Raw genomic sequence first — 18,328 nt, 5'->3', positions numbered from 1 at the left:
CTTCACTCATTTTTATACTGTGTCTACGTAAAAAGTAAAGGATACTGTTCCGAAAAACAGACCAACACAATCCGTATCTAAACGCAGAAATTTTAATTTTCCAGATCATTTCTGGTTGGCAAAAGAAGACCAATGTACCCAACCAACTAAACTGAGTATGAGGGAGGGATTTAAATAAGGATGTTTGGAGGAGAGCCTGGAGCTGCCTTTGGTGGATGGGCGGAGCAGCAAGCATGCGCTGAGCTGGCAAACTCCAGGCTAGTTGCGTTGTTTTCTTCCCCACCCGTATTCAGACAAAACCACCCTCCTGCGCTGGGATTGGTCTTGGGGCGCAAACTTGCAAGCGGTCCGCCACGCTTAGATCATGCGTAGGACTGTGGTCTAATGGTTGACCTTAGTGAATTGGAGCTGCTAGCCAGTCACAGCGCTGAAAGCAGGACATACCTAGCCAATCACAACGCAGGAGGCAGGGTTTATCGGAATACGGGTGGGGGAAAAAATAACGCGGGCTAGTCCCCCTCCGCCCGAGGAGAGGGAAACACGGCTCGAGTCCGGGTGCTGTCTGCTTTCAGACGGACGCACGAGACCACCTTACCGTTCGCGTCTCCGTAAGGCGAGGAGCAGACAAAAACATAAGAACAAGGTACACCCAAGACATCAAAGGAAACAACGGAGACATCATCCGGACACGAAGCTAGAAGTACCCCCTCCTCCTCGCGACAGCTCTCCTTTCTATCGCCCCGTTCACCCCCTCCCCTCAAGAGGACGACCACCCATAGAATACCCCGCTGGACCAGCTTCGTCAATAAGCGATGCACCTTGTACTTCTAAAGAAATCAACAACGACTTTTTCATATTTTTGTGACAACCATTGTCTTTCATCGCTACGTTGACTCAACGTTATAAAGAATACGGACGCTTTTTCAAGTATTGACACTATTAGGCTAACGGGTTTCAAGACTGAGGAAAATCTCATTCCTTGCAACGAACATCAGTTAGGCGGTTTGCTGTTGGGTTAGTTCTGTCTGGCTCGGTTTCGACGGCTTTTCGAACTCTTTTTCAAATGTTTTAAGCTTTCGAACAGTTTTCTCATTTCTTCTCGCTCTGCTTAATTCATAACGACAATGGTCTGACAGTCGACCGCTATAGACAATGCTACATTTCTAAGCTAACGCTGACAGTGTCAGTATTCTCTCGCACAGAAACAGTGTGGGGGCTTGTATTAAAAAGGAACGCTTTTGCTACAGAAAGGAATTCGAGGAAACGCTCTGAGTGAAAAGTTTCGGGAGGAGAGGAGTGCTTCAAGTCGAAGCCATCTCGGCCATATCCACAAGATTTCTTCAAAGGTAAGAACTCAGTAACCCAATGGTATCAGATATCGCACCAGGGTTACATCATTTGCTCGCGTAGGAGGCGACGGATCATTTAATATAACGTGACTGTCTGTGGTTGTTGAGAAATGAGACACGGTCAGTTGTGGATAGCGCAAATGACCTATTTTTCCATCCAAGTGCCCTGATGTTTCATTTGGCTTTCACGTTCGTGACGTAGGCTACGTGCTCCGTCCTGATCGTTTGAGAGACGGTGGATTTCGAGTAAATAATGTCATGTCCACATTCATCTATTACTCGGGCTGTCTGCCCTAGTTCGAGGAGCTGCAAATGTGCAAGATGCAATAGCAAGGGCTAACAATACATATCTGTAGGCCAACTAAGGTACAGCCTTACGTGGGGAGTTATGGCTGTATAGCCATATCCTATGTATCTTGATGTGGATGTAAATTACCTTTTTAAACTGCCACACAAGCACAGAAGGAAAAAGCGTAATATTGCATGCTGCTGCACTGTCACTGTTGTTATCTGGGATTTGATGACGTGCAGTGGATGAAAAGCTGTTTTTCTCCAATTAGACAATTCCAATGGCCCTGTGCTTAATTGTGAGTGCTTTCTGTCTTGGAACAGAGTCTGTCCTCATTGGCGGCCACACATGGTTCTATTGATACAGAGGCAGTCTGCCAGGAGGCAGTTAACCAGCTAAAACAGGGAATCTGAAATGAAAGAACAAATAACGCACACATAAATATAGCATGTTTGGATCAGGTGAATTGTTTAACGATAATAGCCAGTTGCAATTAGTCGTTTGCATTTCAACTGAATGAAGGCTTGATGCTCAAAAAACCTATTGTAACAGTAAAAAATTTCAGTATTGCATGGCTTATATAAAAATGCTAGATTGACCTTGATTGAACTTTTACCCTTTCACTTTTTTTGTCCAGCTTTTCAACACTATATAGTTGACAGTAAATATACAGATGCACTTTCCCGTTCCTATTTCCATTTTCCTGCTGGTGTGTTCATGCATCCACTGAGAGTTAAGAGAAATCTAGAAATGAACAGACCAGTTATCAGTGATCCTTTTTTCCAGGTTTGAAACTGACCTGTTCCACACAGATAACGTGTGTGTCTCTGTGTGTGTGTGCACGTGCATCTCTTGAACAAACATCTCATATTATTGCACATTATTCAGCACATGTGGTATGTCAGCTGGGGGCAGTCTGTGTCTTGAGGTCTTTTGATGTGTACTGGTGAAAAGACAGATGACCCTCATTTACACTGTGATTTTTAAACACAGTGAAAAATCATGAAGAATTGTTTTCCACTTACCAGAGAATGAGATTTGACATAACATGAACTGCAATCATCAAAGCCAGCAAAAAGTTTGAGAAATATGAGACTTTCAACAACACCACAAACTTGGAGGGCCAAGTAAGGGGTCTGGCTTGCAAACCATGTTTGGAAAGCTGGGCCAAAGCAGACCCACCCTGAAGAACCTCAGTGAATAAATGCCCATTAGGAAATCTGCTGCTTAATGGATGAAGAGGGGCCCCAAATCTGGTCACAGCTCATATGGGGGGCTGGATGGAGAGCAGAGAGACTGGGCTAAAACACAGAATATTCTCATCAACACACTTCCTCTGTTAAATCCGGTTAAATACAGCTGCTTTTTTGTAAATTGAGCATAGTCTAAAGAACACAGAAAGTGTACTCATAGATTCCTGGAAGACAACACCTTCAGCATGAGGAATTAGCTGCCTGTAAATTCTGAGCAGATGAATGATTGTCTCAGTGGGGTTCCATTGCTGCATGTGATTACTGTCAGGCAGAAATGCACACCTAGCAGCAGGGAAAAGAGGGTTTTAAGCAGTCATTGAATTGGGGCACCACAGAGGAGAGACATGACATTTCCACTGATATCAAGATGAGGGATGTTAAATTGCACCATTTTATCAGTTTGAAATTGCTAGCCTACAGACACATCTTCCGAGACCTACGTTTGGATCCAGTAGTTAAATTGTTTTTTTCCAAATATGTCAGATACGAACAAATAGTTTGTTTTATGGTCCACAGATCTAGTGCAACTAGAACATGCAGTCAGACAAGGTTTGTGGCCTCTTCTGAAAAGTGACTAAAATGATGTAGGATTTCAATATGTGTCTGCAAATTCTGTTATACAAAACTATCTGTGGTTATGTCTGCCTTGCTTGAAGGTAGTGCAAATCTGAACTCTAAGCCAAGCATCTAATATTTCCAAACAGGTTCATGTGGCCTAGCATTAACTGAAGTGCAAAACTAAACTTTAGATTACAGACAGATCTACAGAGGGCTGAGAGTCTGAGATGTTTGAAGTGCCACATGACCGCTAACAGTGATTGTTGGGGGGGCACTGGGAAATGATAAAACTGCAACTCTTGGTCAAATAATGTCATTTGAGAGAAAGCTTCAGTTGTAGCTCAGCCTGCTGTTATTAAACTGAGCGCAAATTATCTTAAGGAGATTTTCACTTTTGTCGTAATTATGGACATCTTTGATTAAATTTATATTCATAATTAAAAATAAGATCTACATATTCCAAAAGTTAGCTTAGCAGGGCAGGATGCATATGGCATGCTGCTGAGTGGAGAATGTCTGCGCAGGAATGGCCGTATCTAGCTAAGAGGACATAGAGGTCTGGACCTTGGTAGTTTCAGAAAGGTTTCTCACTTTTCTCCATTCGTGATATTAAAGAATAAAACAGTGCCATTCTGATAATGCCTGCTCAGGGTGCAGCCCTCAGAGGCCCACTCAATCAAATGGAGACAGAATATTTATTATGCTTCATTTTTTAGGACAGTTAGATAGTCTGAAATTTGATTTGTTTTCTGTGAGTGGAGTGCTGTCACTGTAATCAAAATCTGACAAGCTTCAGCAAATTTTCTCAGTCTTACAATCACTGCTTAGGAAAAGTTGCTATCTGCAGTTGCTTTGGTATGTAATCAGAGCCTGTCATGTTAGTAACTAGCGTTAGGACTCTGTAGGTCCTCTGTAGTTTCTGAAGGGTTTTATCAGTGTGAAAAAAGCAACGAAACTACCCAAAGAACAGTAATATTTTTATGCTATGATAAAAATGTAAGAGTTTGTAAGTGTAAATAACAGATTATGCTTGTAAAATACAACCCCCAAAATTCCTCTTTTAGTTGGATTGCTCATAACATTACTAGCTAAATCAGCATGCTGCATTCTAGCTATACATTATTAAGAAATCAGCAGGTACCGTAGGCTGGATTTTGTCCCGTTATCTGTAGGAGTAGTTGGCTTTACCGTTAGCTGGGGTTTATATAAAATCAATCTGAAACTATCACCTGATTTAGTATAGGTTTCAACATGTTTCAGCTGAAAAAAACATATAAATAAACAGTTAAATGATTAATTGAAAAAACAGGGTAACTGGAGTCAAATCAGTTCATGGAACAGTAATAGCAGTAATAGTTTATGGAAGAATTGAAGGATGTGCAAAGGAACAAATGCAATAAAAAGGTGCATAACAATTATGGATGGCTAAAAAGGAGCAATGATTTTGGCGAAAATTGAAAAAAAAAAATAAAGCAAAAAATAACAGTTGGTGTACTCACACTCCATTCACCACGAGATGTAAGTCACATTTCTGGAAAATGGACCTCACTAAAATTTTCATCCTAGTTGCAGCCCTGTGCACAGACAGACCCTCGAATGGTGAAGTTGATACAAGAGCAGAGAGGCCTAAGTCAAAAATCCTCAGTGGGCCCAGTACAAACCGCCCTTCTTAGTTGGGTCCAGACCATGCATTCTTCTCCAGTTAAACTCTAACCACTAATCACAGCACAGCCTCACCGTTTCCTCTTGGAACGGCTTCTTCTTATCCTCCATGTTGTTGAGAGCCCTACCCCACCCCAAACAAGAATACCCCCCCCCACCCCCCCACCCACAAGCACCTTGATAGGACATCCAAGGAAAATCTGTGGCCCATGCCATCTATCTACAGTTCTCCTACCTTTGTGCTCCATTGAACCAGGGCTTTGGTAGATCACATCCAAAATAAATACAGACAGAGTTCTGTGCCCTAGACCACACCACTGACATCCCGCCTCTCTCACTTTTCCTCACACTGTCTTTATTTCTGCTTATCTCTTCTTCTTACTAGAGGGAGAGATATCTCCAATAAAAAGCTAAGGTTAGAATGTAGGAAAGTCTGACAGAAAGTAAAACAGATCAAGAAGGAAGATTAAATTAAGTGATCAAAAAAGTGAACAAAACACAAACAGAAGCTCTGCAATGAAAGGGTCTTCAGAAAGCATGGTAAGTATTTGATGTTTATGTCTGTGTAACGTGTGTGGCTCCAGATAGCCACATCAACATGATTGTTTTGAAGCTCTGAGCAATAAGCAGTGTAATGTACTGCTCCTGAAAGCTCCAGCAGCTAAACCGGAGGCACAGCTGTTTCATATTATTATTTACTTGCTTGGCCAACACCCTGGATTCTCCAGAATTACCCACAATAGTTCTGCCCAACTACAATGAGCAAGCAAGGACTTCAGAAAGTGTGTGTATGTATATATATATATATATATATATATATAAAAGAAGAAAAAAGGGGGGGGAAGGAGAGAGAGAGAGAGAGGGAGAGCGAGAGAAATGTAGAGAAATGTAGAGAGGAAGAGAGAGGAGGGGAAAAGAAGGAAAAGCAAAGCATTTCAGAAACAGAAACAAGTCTCTCTCAAGTCTGGGCCTGGGCTTGACGCTCTGTCTGGGCAAATCCATTCCCATCAGGGAGTGTAAGTGTATGAGTCCTGAGCACTCTCCCACTTTCCATGACCTCCTATTCTAAACATTTTTTTCATTGTCGTAAGCGAGGCTTTTTGGAGAAAGATGTGGATTAAATGTACAGTATAATCAAAGTGTATATATATATATATATATATATATATATATATATATATATGTGTGTGTGTGTGTGTGTATTTTGATTATACATGTGTAGCCTATGTGGCTCCAATTATATTAATATATAATTATTATTAATTGCAGGAAATCTGTTTTTGGCTGATGCATAAACAAAAAAAAATAAACATTAATGTACTGTAGAATTTTGTGCATTCCTTCAGCTATAATGAGGTCGCTAGTGCTATGTATAAAATGTTTCCAATTAAAATATAAATAAATGTAGAATTTAAAGGATAACCATATAATAGTTTAAAAAGTTTGCCTGAGAGCACAATTGCAGTAGCCAGAAAAATAGCATTAACAGTAACATCTGTAGACCCTCAGTGCAGTTAACCTATTTGTCAAGGGTTTAAATCAGCATACTGCTGAGCCACTGCTGCCCTCTAAGTTAATTTTCTATTGCATTTGTTTAGTGTAAGATGTGCTGCAAGGGAGTGCAATTTTTGATATTTTCTGAATATATGAATTTAGAATTACTGATGAAATCATTACTTAAACAACATTGCTTATTCTACAGTCTTCTTCCAGTAGGTCTGTAGCATGCTGAACTGATGACTTTCACTTTAACTTTTCTCCCGCACTGCCCCCATCTTTGCTTACTCTGTGTTTATTCTTGCTTTCTCTCTCTCTCTCTCTTTCTCTCTCTCTCTCTCTCTCTCTCTCTCTCTCTCTCTCTCCTTTAGTGTAGATGGAGACAGAAGATGAAAGGCTCTTAGTGTTTGGGAGGAGCCTATTGCTCAGCTGAGCTAAGTCACAGCAACACAGGGAGGCAGTGAGGGAGGGAGAGAGAGAGAGAGACAAAAAAAAAGCCTGTCATGTTGACCTTGTCTGGCTGCCAGGCACAGGAGGGTGGGCTAGCATGGACGGGTGGCCTTGCTTTGAGAAAACAGGCGCCCCTATGTGAGGGGAGTGGGAGAATACAGGCAGGAGCAAAACTGGCAACAACACAGAAGGAAAGAACAGAGGCATGGTGAGAGGGAGTGTTTGTGCTACATGCTACACCATCTCCTTGAAGAACCATGACCAGCAGCCTCTTTTGTTGTTGTGGGCAAACAATACCCACCACTCAACACCAGCATGCCTGTTTTCATTTCACATCAGTTTGTCAATTAATTATGTTGCTACCTCTTCCTGTTTTGTTCCCATCTTGGTGTGTTTTGGTTTTGAAAACCAAACCCCTATGCAGCCCCTAAACACACACACACACTGTTGAGTTCTGTGGCCAAGCTACACAAACTGGAATCACTACACTGCTCTTTTTACACATGCCACCAAGAGCCTGACACGACAGACATGCCTGGAAGGTGCATTTACATAAAGCTACCTCTAGTATCACATTACATTTGTATTAAACCAAAATGCTCCTTCTCATGGAACAGTGAAGTTTTTGGAGAGTAGAAGAGGGTGAGGTATGGTGTCATAATATCCAGGGTCCAGTAAAAAAGTGAGAGATTGAGGCAGCCCCTCCCAAAAACTGAATACCTGCAGTGAGCCTGCCTGGAAGGAGCTCAGGCTTATCGTTTGTTTTTGTGTTTTTTAATAGTCAGAGCCTCTTGCAACAGGCAAGCAGTTCTGGGTGCAGGTGAGTGTTTAAGCACAGATTTGTCAGAGGTCTTACTACATGGCTACAGTGCCTTGTGGCAGCGCTGAAATATAGCCAAGGGTCATCAGTTTGTGTTCAGAGTTTCCATATCCCTGTCAGTCCCCATAAATCCTTTTCTCCAAGGTTATTTACTGTATCGGAGAAAATGAAGGCCAGACTCCTTCTTTTACCCTTACAGAGTCAGTCACTACCACACCTAGAGGCCAAGCAGCAGAAGTTGGCTCTGCATCTGCTTGGTCGATCATCGACGATTCCAAACAGGCTCCAACTAAGCGTCTATATATCTTTTCATATATCTTTTCAGTTCATATATTGCCCGATTTGAATCTCTTAGATTTGCTAGCAACACTTTTATGTGCACTTTTATACAACTGACACTATTACTGATGTGCAAATTAAGAAGATGCATTTTAGGAACATGACTAAGAACATCAAGAGAATACCACATCAGAACAAATTAACTCATGCAGAACTACATAACTGTAGAACATTTGGTCATGTAGTGAGCTGTTTAAGGAAGTCTGTGATTATGTGACCTTGGATTTAACATCATCCTGAGACTCACCTATTCTACAATATATGTGTATTTCTACTGCGTTGACTGTGCAAACAATTAATAGCAATTCATAAGCTAACTTGTTAGTATACGTGTTCTAGGCATAGCATTTAAGTGTAAAAGTAGAAGGCTAAACCTGTGGAACTTAGTGCTTATTTGAGAGTGTGAGAATGGGGAAAAAAGCAAACTTAATTATTTTAGGAGTATAAAATAAGTAAGTGCCAGTAGCTAACATTCCTTGGGTGCCTTTTCTTTCTTGCTTCAGGGGGAAGCACTACATCTGCTCTGGCTTAGCCAATCAGGCCAGTTCAAGCAAAGGAAGGGTGTGTCAGTCATTCAGAATGATGTGCAGTCTTGAATAGCCAACCATATTTATGGCTTTATTGATATGAAGTTATGTTAAAGATTACTGTATAATCATACTTTTACTCTCACCTTTTCATAACTACTGTTTAATTTTACTGGCGTTTAGGTAGTGGTAGTCTGTTGTCTTAGATTAAGGAACACAAATAACGAGGGTTCAGCTTCAGTAGTGTGGAACCACAGAAACTGTGCTTACCTGAATGTCCAGTCATATTTATGAGAATTCTGTGAATTACATGGATGGTCTGTTGGTCTGTTATAATCAAATTTGTGATGTCCATTCTACTGATTTTCATTCTAGAGCATGTGCCTGTTGGCAAGTCAGATAATGGTGCACATATAAGTCTATTTCATTCATTATAATTCCCTACATCTTGTGGCTCTCTTCCTGTCTCTTTAAGAACCATCTCTGAATCAGGCCAAGCTTTTTATTACTTTTATTTAATTCCTTTACCTTCTAAACAAATCTGCCGAAAGCAAAAATAATTAATAAAACATCTCTCACAAACAGTTTTCGTTTGTATTTCCTTCAGTCATTTGTCCTGAGTGCACTTCCACAAAGTGAGATCTTTGTGCTATGGTGCCTGTGGGAAACCATTTTAGACCACCACTCTTGCTGTTTTCAGACACACAGAGAGGGAGAAAGACAGCCCTTCCCTTGCTAACACTCTCCAAACCCTGTTATTGCATGCAGAAGTGTTCGGATTGCATCACTGGCTGTGGGGAAAGGCAGCGGGAATTGGTTCAGAGTGAAGGAGGGAGGAAATGAGGGAAAGAGAGACACACAGACAGAGAGAATGATCCAGAGAGGGAAGAACTGCGCTGATGTTCATGAAATTTCAGTATCTTAAGTTAGGGGTTGGGCAGGACATTGGAGTTGATGTTGATGTTGAAGAATGCTTGAAAGATTAGTCACTGGAGCCCTGGTATTTCTAGCACAAGCAATCAATTTATTGTGCAGGTTATATTTTGTGAATTGCTTTTGAGACGTGTGAGGGGTAAAAATAGTGTTTGGCATTTGTAGCTTCATATCTGCAAAAATGAAAAAAATGGCAAGCAATTTCACTTAAATCAAAATGACACTAATCAAATGACAACATATGCACTGCATTTTACAAAAGCTCTGTAGAATAAGGTGTGTTGCAAATGACACTTTACTCAAATGACAACATATGCGCTTCGTTTTATAAAAGCTCTGCAAAATAATAAAACGTGCTGCAAATTTGTAGATGCTCTGCAAACTCAGAAAACACTTTCATCAAAATGACAACAGTTTACAATGCACTGCAAATACAGAAAATACATGCATGTCCAGAAATGCTGCAAAGTCAGTCACAACACAAAGGAAATGTTTCCAGGGGGCACTCAAAAGGGATGGAGCTATTCAACTTTTATTTGAGCCGATATCACGTAGTAGGAATTAGCTCTAGAGAGTAACAGTAAAATTTCAAATACCAGATATTACTGATAACTACCACAGTATGTAAAGCTATGACATGTCTGAGAGCAAACTAACCAGCCAGGGTAACCATGAATTTACCAGTATGTGAACTTAAAAATGGAATGTACAGTTTCTGAACTCACCTTAGCAGTAAAAAGCTTGTTGGTGTAGAAGTCGTGGGAAAACAGGGCCTTGAACACATGCTCTTTAATAAAACCAACCAGCAGGGTGGGTCGGAGTACCTGTGGTGTGTCCATGGCCAAACGAGCCAGGATCGCCCAGCCAGGGAACTGAACCCAGGGCCTTCCTGCTGTGAGGCGACAGCACTACCCAATGCATGCATGTCCTATAAGCTTCAAGTGTCAGTCTATTGATGCCATAAGAATTCTATTAAATCCGGTGTGGAAAAGTGAAAGAACAGCACCATTAGCTTGATTGCAAATTCCATGGCATCATGCTAGCAATGGTAATCTGTAAAACAAAAGTTATTTGCATGGTGAACCACATGTCTGGCACGTGTTCATGATTATTCAACCAAAATCCAGAAAGTTACTAAACTTTTGGCATATCCCATGCTCTGCTTTTTATTGGTAGAAGTTGCACTTGGTTGTGGAAGAAAATGATCCCAGGGATGAATAGAAGGGTGTAGAGTTTGACACCTGGGGGGGGGGCACATTCGCAACTAAGAATCTGCCACTGAAATCACAGAGCTGAATAGCTGTTTGAAAACAATTCTGAAGAGGCTGATGACAAAACTAAGCATAATGTAGTATATGTGTTTATTGGTCAAAGAAATTGGAACAATGTGGAGACACTCAAAGAAGTGCTTACTTGTGTTCTCTAACAAAGCTGAAGTCAGCTGCTTATTTGTCAGCTTTCTGTTCAAATTTTCTATTTCACCTTAATTTGTGCGGCAGTTATTAGCGCCAGAATGTAACTGCTGTACCATTTAAGGTGGACTGGGCATTCGAACAAGAAGCTGGCGAGTAGAAAGCTGTCACTGTAAACAGAGTCTGTAACTTTCTATACAATGAACCATTTTATATAAAGCCACTCTAAATTACTTTGTTTACATCGGAATGACAGAATTATGCACAATTTTTAAAAAAATCAGTGTTCCCCTTTAAGATAGAAAGGTAAATTATGAGGGTAAACAAAATAACAGCAAAAATAAATTTTAAACATTACAGATGTTCTGAGGTAAGCTGGCATTAACCAATCTAACCATGAGTAACTAATCCCATCCAAATAGGGTTTAAGGCTACTCTTTGAAAAAAATAACTCAATAACATTGTGCCCTGTGATGGTTTTATTATTATTATTTTTTTTTTTTTGGTGGCATTATGCTGAAATGAGATGACAGTCTACATTAAGGTTAAGACTGAGGAAGTTCTAGCATTGCAAGACTGAAACACGACTAAGAGCCTGTGTCCCAAACAACACACCCTGGAACTTTACATACTACTCTACTGAAAGCACTTCTAATGGTGGTGTACTATTTTTTACATTGTATTTAGTGCGGCAGTATGCATGCGGTTTGGGACGCGTCCAGAGGCTAACGATACCTGTTTCAGGGTGTTTTTTTGACGACTTATTTAGTTAATGTTAAGGTTAGATAATCCAAACCCTTCTAGTACAACAGTGAATGATGTGTATAACAAGAAGTTATACACAAGCCGTTTTCATAGTTAATTAGCCGTTGTTGCTATTCATTGTGCTCTTGTTACTGACCTCAAGTTTAAAGCTGATGAAAACTAACCTCACTACCAACCAGACACTCTGACAAGGTAAATGATGAGGCCAATGAAGCCAGTGATTGAAGGATATTCAAACACAGAATAATTTTAGGCAAAAGCTCTTTATTTTTGAACAGGCACCCCAACACAAGCCTTAACAAGGGCTAAAGAGGGCTAAAAGAAGGCCAAGAGCCACCCAACACAGAACGTAGCATGATATGGGAAGGTTGTCTGATTTGCTGGCAAAACGAGCTACCCTCAGTTTTGCACTTTTAAAATGTAGATTTTTTATTTTTCCATCACAGTATAATTTTTGGTTGGGACAAATGCAGCTGTGTCCAATATCCAGTTATGCCAAATAAATGTAAAGGAGGTTAGATGGCAGTGTAAAAACCTCATATACTATTGAGTAAAATATTAGCGATAATGAAGTGTATTGAAGTAAGTTCAGGAGCTCCTTCATTGCCTCTTGAGTAAAAAAAGCGAATAGACATCTTAAAAAATGTAAGTAAGTACCTCAGGGTATGAAATACAAGAACACCTTTGGTGTGTTTATCGGTGGTCTTTATTGATGTGTTGGCATGCAAAGCAAGGCAAACTGATGGGATCCATATCATTGATATAAGTACAAAATCATGACTCACCATTGGTCACAGCACAATGTAAAATTTGGTCTGTATGGTTGCATAAATGGTGCAAGAGGTTGACGGATGACAAAATAGAAATGACTAGGTTTGATGATGTACATGTTTATTATATTAGACTGCAGGGAACACTTATGATCTGATTATGGATGTATATCTATTGAGTAGGTTGACACTGATCAGCTTACATATAAATCAGTGCTAAAAATATTGTGATTTGATCTATAAAAAAGCTTAAAATTACCTGCAACCTGCAGTAGTCTCCCCCCTTGTGGAATGATGATGACTACAGTGTTGCAGTGTAGTCAGTGTACTAATGTGGTACAGGGCACAAAACAGAACTGGACTGCATTTCCAGAAGCGTTGTTGAGCAACCATCATTGTATCTGTGAACATAGTGTTCAAAATAGTCTCTGTTGTTTAACTGTGGTAGATGTTCAACTATGCTTTTGGTAAATGCACCCCTGAACTGCAATCAATGACAAAATAATTACTCTTTTAAAAATTCTCTTATCTGATGGCTTAGTCAATCCAGCCAGATTTGATTATCTACATTTAGGAATTGATGTCTCTCCGATGCTGCACTTCAGCTAAGCCTTATGACAGCCAGCCTCTTGACCACCTCTTGCCATGTTGATGTAAAGATGGCGCTGTTGAGTGGTCTGCAGGTTTCAGCCTATGTCTCTGCCATTCCACCCTGCAACCTCCAGCCTCCTTCCCCTGAGTCAAGTCAGGTCAGGCTACATTTCATAATTCCAGCCTTGGCTGTGTTTGCTGGGAGGCTGACAAGCGCCGAGTGTGAAAACGCCTGCGTCTGTTCTCAAAGGGGTGCCTCACACACCCTGAGCCTGCAACTGACGTCAAGTCTGCTGAAAAAAAGGAACAGAAGCCTGCTTAATGTTCAAGTCTGTGTTAATCTCCCCCTGTGGGTTCAGGCACCAGGGCTGCTGATATACCCAGGAAGAGAAGAAATAATTGGGAACTCAATTCTATGCCAGTTAGTTGTGGTCTTCTTCACTAGCCAGATGTATACAGACTTGTGTATTAGAAGAAGTCTGAAGATCTCTCTTACTTGCACTCCTTTTTATGGCAGAATGATCAGTGCTGTTTATTTAAAATAGCAATGTGTGTCTGATTTGTAGTTGTCTTCTTGAGTCTCACTTTATCTCACACAAAGCCTCTGGGTTCAGTCTAGGTAGTGCTCTCTCTGCTAGTGTGAAGTCACAACTGCAGCTCTCCCTTTCTCTCCCTCCTTGCCTCCATTCTATCCCTAGCCTCTGCAAGGAATTCCTTAGTGTCTGAGACTTCTGGCTGGGGGCCATTGGTAGCTTGCTAAGAGGCTTCCTGTTGCAGTCCCTCTCCCCACCACTTCTCCTTCCCTCCCTCTCTCGGCTTTCCGACACTTTTTTCTCTCCTTTTCTCCCTCCCTTTTGCTATTTGAGATCACACAACTCTCTCTTGGCGGGTGGCTGCTTTTGGCCATGCTTGCATTGTAACCATAGACAATTTACTTGAATTGGCACTCTCTCAGTTATACACTCACCTTTTTTTTATTTGCACATCTTTGTCTCCATCTTTCCCTTTTTCTCCCACCCCTTCTCTGTATTGGCTGATAATGTAATATCGCATAATCTACCCAGAACATTTTTATGTGGGGAAAGAGAAAATGGGGAAATAGAAAGAAAAATATTGGGACCCAACAGATTTGATTAAACAAGGTGCATTAGAAAAAAACAGATCAATTACCACACTTATTCAAAATAGTGAAAGCACAGAAGAGAGCTGTCCCTGTGTATAGTGTATACTCTATGAATTATACAAAAAAAGAAAAACTGAGAGAGGGAGGGATGATGGGAAAACAGCAGGGGTGGGAGAAAAAAAACTCAGAAGGAGAGAAGAACGAGTGCGGGAGGACAAGAAAGGGGGGAAGATGGAGGGGAAAAAGCAGAGAAGGAGAGAGAGGGGCCCTGTGGAGGCGGAGTGGAAACTGAGGTTTCCTGTCTGAGAAGGCGGCTGGCTGAGGCAAAGGGGAGCAGGAAAAAAAACTCAGCTTCAGGACTGTGTGTGCTAAGGGATGAGGGGTGGATGGAGGCTATGGTTTGAGTGTGTGTGTCACTAGAGGTGGGATCAGTCTGCCTTAGGGGAGGTCAGGTGAAGGAGAGAGAAAGTGAGAGGGACAGAAATATTTAAGTGATGATTGTGAGAGCAGTAAAATAGAGTAGATGAGAACACAGAGAAGATGATTAAAATGAGGCTACAAAATTACATTAATCTCTCCTCTATATTGTTATTTCACACACTGTAGCAATATTGTAACTGTACATTTTAACAACTATAAATGTTTTCTTACTCTTAGACTATAAGCTAATTATCTTTACAGCAGAAGTGGTGACCTCTATTATTCTAATAAACTGAAATTTAACATGGAGTTAATGACACAGCTTTAGCTAAAAATAACATGGTACCTTCTTTTGATGAACAATCCAGACTCCTCTGTATTCTCCAATTGTGAACTCCAGACTCTAAGGATAGTGTCTATGTTCTTTATTGCGTGGCACTGAGAACATTACAAAATTAAGCTAGGCTTGTTGAAGATCTTGCAGTCCGCCTTTGTTTTTCAGGAGATATTTTATGTGGCAGTTAGATATAAGATAATCCGCTTGCATAAGAAAAGATAGAGTTCAAGGAAAAAAAGTAATTGTCTATTGAAAAAATGGCAAAATATATAGAAAAAATTGGACTCCTAACTGTACAAGACCAAAACTGTCACCATCAGATAAATAGTACTTTAATTTTGATAGCAGAAATAAGCTTCACTCTTGCTTCAGATTTAAAATAAAAAACCTTCCACTGTGGGAAGACAACTCAATTTGGTGGATCTGAAAGGATGTGAAGCTGTCAAGAAGCTGAAAATTTGCAACTTGAACAAAAAGCTGCTGGTGTTCTCAGAACATTGGATTGACTACTCCAGGGTCCAGACCTCAACATCAGTAAATGTTTTTGAGATTACTGCTATTGTGAGAAGCAGAAAATGCAAATAACGTTTAGGACTGAATTTTGGGGGTGTAGTAAAATATCACTCCAGATTCCTTTGAAAAACTGGAAGTAAGTTTCCTGAAAATAGTGGACACATTAAATACTTAAAAAATTTAGATTGCGATTAGTTGTTGCTTCAGTGTAATTTTCTGCTGTTGACACTTGAAAAAGAATAACTTGTACTTAGAGGCCATTTTGACTGGAAATGCAATAAATCAAAGGGAGAACTCTGACTTTTGCACCATACTGTAAACATACAGACGGCATTACATAGAGAGACATTCAGGCAGGAGGTGTGTGCGAGTCATTGAAATGAAACATAATAATGATCATAAAGAAAACAAAACAAGGGAATCACATTTGCACAGCTACAAAGCACAACAACAAAACACTAGAGCAAAAGAAACTGCTTATACAAGAGAAAAGACTACTCATGGGAAAAAGGGGAGACTACATTCAGGTAGAAACACTATAATTAGTAGGCAGGACTAGGGAGGAGAACCCCCTCCTCCAACAAGCAGCTCTTGAGGCCAAGGGGGACTCGACATTGCGGCGGCTAGGATAAAGGAAGGGTCAGGAACAGGAACCAGGGCAGGACTGGGTGAAGCGGCAGGGACCATGACAAGTACAGAGACAAGGAGAGAAGATGTGACAACACAGTAGCAACAAAGCACAGTGAAACACAAGACTGGACAAAGAAAGAGAAACATTAGGGCTACTCATTTAAGCAACAAGACTAGAAACACTTGGGAAAGAAGTGGAAACAGCTCCACACAAGTAGAAACATTAATGAGTAGGTGGGACATCAGTGAAGACACAGGAGGAGACCAGGAAAGGAGCAGATGAGTAACAAATGAAAGCAAGACATAACACAGAATAGCATTGTACAATCTTGAGCCACCAAGAGCTGCCCAAACAGCTTCAGTGCACCTTCACATAGCCCCTATTTAAACCTGGCATTAACATGGGTCCTGGGTTAGTAGACAGCTCTAAGCATAGGTGTGAACTGGGTTCAATGTGTCTTGGCAACATTGTGATTACTCAAACCACCTTCGGAGGTGGTCAGTGACACATACAATCACATAACGTGTGTGTGTAGTGTGGACTCTAAAGTATCTCAATGAATTAACAGCAGTAAAGAAGAACCACCTTAATCAATCACATTCCATTCGTGTTTTGACAATGGTGGAATAGAGCGCTGTCTAACATGTGGGTCCAAAATCTCGCACAGGTGTTAAATTTGGTTGAGATCTGGTAACAAAAAGGCCACAGCATATGATTTACATAATTTTCATTTTCAGTGACACCTCATTGCCCTGTGGAAGGGGGCACTGTCATCCTTTAAGAAACCACTCCCATTGCAATATAAATGTTTAATCACAGGATAAAAGGGATCAGTCAGAATAACTTTGTACTGATCTGCAGTGAACCTTTTCACTAGGGGGACAAGTGGACCCAAACCTTGCCAGCAAAATGAACACTAGTCAGATGAGCAGCCTTTGTGACTGAAGATCCTATCACCCGTGCCCCACCAATGAACCCACTTTCAAAGTCACAGATCTTTTCCTTTTGCTATCTTAATCCATAATTAAGGTCAACTGGGCCTGCTTAGCTATTAGGGGTGCGGGAAAAACTTCATTCTTTGATGCATCGCGATGCGGACGTGAACGATTCTGAATCAATTCATAAATGTCAAAAATCGATTTTCTAAATATTTAATTTATAACGTAATGTTGACGGAATGTAAAAGGCAGAACTTGGAAGTGGGTAAGTGCAGCACCCAGACAAAAACACTACTGGATGAGCAAGAAATCTGACCAGCTGCCTCTGCATTAAAGCCAGGTTAGATCAGGAGTCACAGCACAAATGATAAGAAGAGCCACTTTGTCCTTTCAACAAAAATCAAACCACCTTGGGAGCCACAACATTTAATGTCCAGTATGTGTCAGTATGTGATGATGTCCAAATATAGACTAAACAATATAAACAAAAACACAGACTTACTTTGCTCTGCTTTAAGCTTTAGCTATAGCCGCTTTTCTTCCATCTCCGCCAGAAAACTTTTCCTCAAAAGTTGAATAGTTTCTTCTAAAATGTCTCTCAACGTTCGACTGTTTTCTGAGGCTGAAGTTGCTTCTCATTCGCCAGCTTCTTGTTCGAATTTTCCCGTTCCACCTTAAATTCTGCCTGAGACGCCGAATGTAACTGCCGCACCATTTTAGGTGGAACGGGAAAATTTGAAAGAGAAGCAACTTTAGCTTCGCAACATTTTAGTGTTTGACAGTCTCTCGTTGCAGATTTAGCATGCCACGACCCCCCCACTCAAAACCGAAGTTATAAAATCACTAAAGAAAACGGGCAGGTTGGCTGTAACGTGCTGCGTGGACATCCATTACCACAGGATCTTATGTCACCCTAACAGCGCATTTTATCGCATGATCGATGAGTAGCAGCAGCGTCTCATGTGCTCCCAACAGTGAATGAGAGCCTTCTAGTTCATTTGCCACATCACTTCCATTTGACTTATTAATAAAAGAAATTGGAAGTAAATGCATTATGGATCATTACAAATACTTTGCTTTAAAAGTACCAAGTCCTGACACAGTGAGAAAAAAGAAATCCTGTATAGAAAAAAAAAGATGCATCGAGATGC

General features: G+C 40.7%; 1 protein-coding gene across 1 annotated transcript in view; it reads left to right on the top strand.

The window, feature by feature from the left end:
- The first annotated feature begins 335 nt into the window (after positions 1 to 335).
- The window catches only part of glis2b (GLIS family zinc finger 2b), a 37,712-nt gene continuing 19,719 nt past the window's right edge, over positions 336 to 18,328 (top strand). The window contains exon 1 of the mRNA XM_036590018.1: positions 336 to 1,346. The gene's annotated coding sequence lies outside the window, so the exon portion shown is untranslated. The remainder of the gene's footprint in view (positions 1,347 to 18,328) is intronic.

This window comes from Colossoma macropomum, unplaced genomic scaffold (genome assembly GCF_904425465.1).
Source record: "Colossoma macropomum unplaced genomic scaffold, Colossoma_macropomum, whole genome shotgun sequence".
NCBI lineage: Eukaryota > Metazoa > Chordata > Actinopteri > Characiformes > Serrasalmidae > Colossoma > Colossoma macropomum.
The sequence above is the reverse complement of the archived record's forward strand: the minus strand, read 5'-3'. Positions and strand labels throughout refer to the sequence as shown.